General features: G+C 58.0%; 1 protein-coding gene across 1 annotated transcript in view; it reads left to right on the top strand.

The window, feature by feature from the left end:
• Nucleotides 1-3,353: 3,353 nt before the first annotated feature.
• CAMSAP1 (calmodulin regulated spectrin associated protein 1) overlaps nt 3,354-6,081 on the top strand; it is a 35,941-nt gene continuing 33,213 nt past the window's right edge. Inside the window, exon 1 of the mRNA XM_054848835.1 lies at nt 3,354-3,527. The gene's annotated coding sequence lies outside the window, so the exon portion shown is untranslated. The remainder of the gene's footprint in view (nt 3,528-6,081) is intronic.

The following is a 6,081-nucleotide window of genomic DNA, read 5'->3' as shown; positions in this document are numbered from 1 at the left end:
GGAGGAAGCGGCGGATGCTGCCCCTGGGAGCTGCTGCACCCCCATGGCCCCCACCGAGGCTGCGGTCCCCGCTGGGACAATCTCATCGCTTGCTCCGTGCTTTTCTTTTGGTTTAATGCTTATTTTCCTACAAAAGAGGAATTGGCCAAAAGCAGCAGCAGCTCTGGAAGCTGCTGGGGATGTTTTGCTATAGGGGACAGGGGTTTGGGGCAGAATTATTGGAGCAAATTCTTTTCTCTCACTACTCAAAATTCTTCCCTTCAAATGCAAGACCTGCACTTAGGAACTGGACTATCCCTCCGGTGCTTTGGTCCTGCAAAATGACTTGAAAGTGGCCAGGTCTGTAGCGTACGTGTGTGAGCAGCGTTGGTACGACTGCCTGTGAGCGTGACCCGAGAAGGGTCATGAGTGCCCGAGCCCCGGGTATCCAGTGTCACCAGGAATCCGGTCACTGCAAGGAACATCAGTAACTCGAGATGTGCTGGACCAGACCCCACCGGACCAAAATAAACCTGGAGAACCAACCAGCTCCCTCAAACCCGAGGGTGTAAATGAGATGCTTGGCCGAGGAGCCGCTGCCCAAATAAAAGGCCCGCGAGTGCCCAGGAGGAGTCACGGGTGGCCCTGGGTGCTGGGCTCCGGCAGCGCGGCCGCTGCCTCCCGGGTGCTGGGCTGCAGGTGGTTAAAGCAGCAGCTGGGGGGCTGCAAACCTCACGTCTTGGGGTCCTGCACCGATCCTGCACCCCAGGATGCAGTACTGCCGCTTCCCCGCTGCTGTCACAGGGAAGAGTTGCAGCTCTCAAACAGGTTTCGTTAGCGATGCCATCAGCAGTTGTGTAACGAGCTCTCCCACTCCGGGAAGCGGTGTGCAGAGCGTGCGCCGTGCGGTGAGCTGGTCGGGCTGGTTCTGCGCCAGGGCTCTGCCTGCACGGTGCATCCGTGGCTGTGGAGGCTTCGTGCTTAATTCTTGGCGAGGGCTGTCTGAGCGTCTCGGTGCTGTGCAGGTGTGAGTGGCTGCTGGTGCACCCAAAAAAAAAAAAATATTATTCATGGAAGGCTTGTAGCACTTATGCATGATGTGGTTACTTGGCTTTTATGAGCCATAGCTCGGGCATAAACCACATCTATGTTGCAGTGAACCTCTATTTGTCCTCTGAGGAAGGACTGCTCCCCAGGCAATCCGCGCCCAGGAGTTCCGTACCCGCGGCAGCTCCCGCACCCCAGAGTTTGGTTGAATTCTTCAGCTCCTCCTTGACGCCGGTGTGCGGGGCAGCCCTCGGGATAGCACAGCCCCTAGAGCCGCGCTGAACCTGCTGCTTCCACCACGCAGCCGCCTCCACCTCTTCCCGTCGTGCGAGGGCCGTGGGAGGTTCGGGACATCGCTCTGGATTTCTTGGCACACGGGGTGAGATCTTTGCTCCCGTGTGGTCCCCGTAGCCGGGCAGCAGCACAGCCAGGCACTGCGGGCTGCTGGACCCCGCACACCCCCCGTGGCTCCTCCATGAAGTGTGCAAGAAAAGGAAAATAGTTTGGACCCTTCTAAATCATCCTTAAAAGGATACCAGCTGCCTATTTCCGTGCTGTTGGCTCAGCATCGCAGCAGCCCTCTTCCATCTGTGTTTTCCCCTACCCAGGAGCTTGTTGCCAGGCTGCGTGCGATGAATCACGGGGTGCTCTCCGCCTTTACCCCTGTACGCCTGGCTTCCTCGCAGACGGGCACCTTCCCTCCCTGCTCCCACATATGAACACTCCCCAAGGACAGAAAAAAATGCACAATCCTCCATGAAATCTGCAGTCTGGCCCCTGAGCGATGCCTCCCCATCCCTCCTCTCCCCACTCGCGCAGGCAGAGACAGCAGCCGTCCGCTCCTCCTGCCGGCCCCCTCTTCCCCCTTGCAGGAGCATCGTGCCCAGCACAGCCAAGCCCCTGAACAGTTTGAAGTGCCTCGTATTTTCGTACATCTCGGGTGTCTGGAAGCAGGACAGTGTCTTTCCCCACCGGAGACCTGGCAGCGTGGCGCTGGCCGGGCAGCTCTGGCCGCCGCGGGCTTCCCCGGTGCCGTCACTTCCCGGGCCGAGCAGTTGCTCAGATTTCCGTGGGTTACGGTGGGCTGTATTTATAGCTTGTCGTGCTAAAAATAAAAGCTTCGAGTGTTGGGTTCCCTGATCCCAGCCTCCCATAAGGAGGGATGCCCAGGAGAGAGGGTGTCTGGGTGGGGAGGGGTTGAGTGATGCCCCCGGGGCTGCTCCCACAGAGGGCTGAGAAAAATTTATTTCTTGGAGATCGTGTAGCTGCTGCGTCACTGTCTGACCTGGCACTGCTCTTGTTCAGTACAGAGCCTCGTGGAGGACTCTCATCCTACTAAAAATATTTCATTCTGTCTCATTGGGCTTGACCTAACAGCCTGTGAGCGAGAATGGACAGAGCGTCAGCGCTTCTGGCTGTGGTTATCCGACGGGTGTAACGGAGCCCCGCACGGCCGTGAGCAAAGGGGCCACCAAAACGCTCTGGAAAACGTCCTGACGTGGAGTGTTTGTGTGTGGTGGGGCCTCAACCCCTGGGCACGTGCCCAGCTGATGCTTCTCCCTCCTCTTGACGCGTTTCCAAGCGAGGTCCCTTTTCAGCTCCCGTGGTGTTACTGTGCTGGGGAGCTGCGAGTGCCCCCCCGGTGCGGGCAGGGTCCGGAGGGGATGGCACAGGATTCAGAGGGGATGGCACAGGGTCCAGAGGGGATGAGGCAGGGTCCGGAGGGGATGCCACAGGATTCAGAGGGGATGAGGCAGGGTCCGGTGAGGATGATGTGCAGGCACAGCATCACCAAAGACAAGGAGCCTGATGTGCCCCCCACAAATGCAACCTCAACCTCCCCTTGATCGTGTGCCCGGCGTGAAGGCAAGGCCAGTCAAGGCAAGTGATTTCTAAACTCTTTTCCCTAATCTGGTTGTTTTGAACAGAATCAAGGCCCAAGGGCAGCACGGGGGAGAGGGGCCCCGTCTGCCTGGGGTGTCCATCCTGCTCTGCCCCAGCCCGCTCCGCACCCCGCTGCCAGCGCCGGGCAGTGCTGGGCAGAGAGCAGAGCTGACCCAAGGAGGGGCCCCGGTGTCTCCTCCCCTCCCGACTCCGCGGGTCTCCCACACAATAACACGGGACCCTGGCAAGACTCTGCCCTGGGGGGCTGCAGGGCTGGCTCTGGGTGTTTTCCCTGCACGAAACCTTCCAGCTTTATCCAGCAAAACTGAACCAGGAAAATCTGCTCCCGGCATCGCCCTCAGCCCCCAGCCCCCTCCTCTGCATCTCTGATGTCATTCATAAATGAGCGTGAGTCATTCAGCAGTTGCCGTGGCGACGCCAGTGATGCTGGGGAGCGCAGCGCTGCCCCGCTCCCCCCCGGCTCTTCCCAGGGAGTGGAGGGGACTGAGCCCCCGACGCTGAGCCCGCGGGACGTGCCATGGGCTCCCAGGCCACAGGCTGCTGCCCAGAGCCCCCCGTGACCCCCAAGGCTGCGAGGATGCCAGCGGCTGCCACCGGTAAGTCAGCGCCATCCGGGATTTACCCATCCGGGGGGCTTCTGCCAGGGGTCTTGGAGCATCCGTGTATCTTCCCTGGCAGCACAGACAGCAGCACCCACATCCCAGCCCCATGGATACGGGTGTCCTTTGCAGCATCCCCTTCTCCATGCGCTCCTGCAGCCCCAGGGGTCTCGTCACCCCAGTTCCCAGGGCCAGCGGGGTGGTACGGGCCGCTCTCAGCCAGCTCCGAACCCCGGGGAGCGAGGGGAGCCGAGGGCAGAGCAGTGCTGGGCGGGCATCAGCCCCAGCACGCATGGGGACCGGGGTGGTACGGCGCTGCATGCGGGGGGACTGGGGCCGTACAGCCCCACACGCATGGGCAGCATCCATGCCTGGTGGCCCGAGTCACCGGCACCGTGCTCGCTTTGACTGGGACAGCGAGGTTGTCCCACTGCAGCAGGATGGGACCCCCATGAGCCGCGTTGCGTTTCAGCCCCAGGTGCTGCTCGTGGCGTTGCAGCCTCTCTCCTCGCTCGGACCCGTCCTGGCGCAGCGCCGCGGGCTGCCTCGACCACCCCTGGGGCGTGCCGAAGCCTTTGGAAGGGGTTACAGGGGATAACCCTGCCCTGAGCACCCCGGGGCGTGCGGGGACCCCTGTGTGCCAAGCTCCGCAGCGGGGAGGGACCCGTCGTGCCCCAGGGCAGCAGCATCCCTGCCGGGAGCGTGGGGACCGGGCTGGCCCCTGCCCACCCCCTGCCTGCTCCTGCCCGCCAGGGGCATCGCCTCTGGGGTCCCTCAGCCAGGCTTTACCACCGGTGGCTCACGGAGCCGGCGTGGCTTTGGTTCCTGCTTGTGCCTTGAGTTTTACAGTCGTCAAGTTCTTGCTGTAAATAGGACCCGGTCAAGCAGGATCGGGATGTTTCAATTACTCTGACTAATTTGTACATTAATATATTTCTCTGGCTACAGATTTAAGAGCGTTCAAGTGCAGCATGTGTAAGCTGGCAGGGACCCAAGGGGGTGAGGAAGGCAAATGTTTGTTTTGGCACCTCTCTGAAGGCAAGAGAGGACAGGGCTGCCCGGTGAAGGGCTCGGCCACGGTGCGGAGCCGGCAGCAAGGTGAACCAGGAGCTGTGTTCCACCAGAACAGCAGGAGCTAAAAATACTGAATGGGAACAAGTCGAAATGCAGTGGGAAGGCACCGCCCGACCCTGGCCAGACCCTGCTGTGGTGGAATTAGAGGAGCTTTAATTTGCTTTTGAGGCAGTTTCTGCTCTTTAGAAACTCTCTGGGTTGAAGCCTGACACATATAAATCACCGGGAGCGAGTTGCGGTGCTGTGCCCTCAGCCCTCGGCGCGTGGTTTGTATTTATGGAGGGGGAAGCCTTAAAATCTAGAAATGACAGCCCTTTCCTCAAAATACCCCGTGTCTCCAGAGCGTAACAGGAACCTGCACAGAAAAAGAGAAACGCCTGGGTCAGGTCCGTCCCTCCCGCGTTCGGGATGCAAGAGGTGATTTTTCCAGGACCCGGCAGGCAGCTTTTGCCTTTGTGCATCCCCCGGGGCACCTGGAACAAGGCGGCCCCGGTTTTGTTCCCACGCGAACGCCTCCCTCCGTGCAACGCATGTAGAACATTTCGGTGAAATAACGATGTTGTAACGGGTTTTTGGGAAAGGTTGGCTGGAGTCTGCTGTGAATTCCCAAAGGTAACGCTTAGCAGTGGTTCGGGATGTTGGTTTTGAGAATAACCACGCACCGGCTCATGGGGACAGAGGAGGGTTACGTGCTGTTCCGCTGAAGGTCGGGTTATCGGGGCACCGAGGCTTTGTACTGCTCCGGCCATGAACCTGACGGGCATTTATTGGGATGAAGATGCTGAGTACGTCCTGTCTCGCTCTCGGCTATTGCACCTCGCAAAGCGCAGCCAGGAGCAGGGGGCAGATGTCGCATCTTGGAATTCAGTTAGATTTATTTTTTTTCTTATTTGTTTCTTCTGCCTCTCAATTGTTCATTGCTTTCCAATAATGTTTAAATAGCGGTGCAAAAGTTGGGAGATAAGTCATTCTTTCTTTGCATAGTTATACATTTGTGGTAAATATAGTTTTACTTTCCAAAGTGTCCTTAGGAAAAAAAGCGCATTTTAAAAAGAAATCATCTGGGTAAAGCAAATCAACAGTTCCCATCGAAACTGATTTCTGTCTGAACACTATTCAAATATGACTGCTAAAAAGGGTTTAATGAATATAAAGATACGTGGAAATACAGAAAAATCTCATTCGCTTGTTAATTAGATCACTGCAACACCCAGAAACCTTTCAGCACTCACCCAGCTCGTCCCTGGGGTCTCTCTGGCTGGGGTTGCTCGAGGAAGGACAAGGCATACGGAAGGCATGTGGGACCAAACCTCGTAGGAAAGTCTCTCTGGAAAACCTGGTGGGCTGTAAATGCTATTGACCCGTCATCCCCCTAAACAGAGCCCAGGGACTTTAAATATAAATAATCTTATAGATAAAAATATCTTACACGCTCAACCCCCTCCTATTATTAATGCGGGCACTTCAAGCCCCCAGC

The sequence above is a fragment of the Grus americana genome, chromosome 20 (assembly GCF_028858705.1).
Source record: "Grus americana isolate bGruAme1 chromosome 20, bGruAme1.mat, whole genome shotgun sequence".
In the NCBI taxonomy this organism is placed as follows: Eukaryota; Metazoa; Chordata; class Aves; order Gruiformes; family Gruidae; genus Grus; species Grus americana.
Note: the sequence above shows the minus strand (reverse complement) of the source record. Positions and strands in the feature narration are given on the sequence as shown.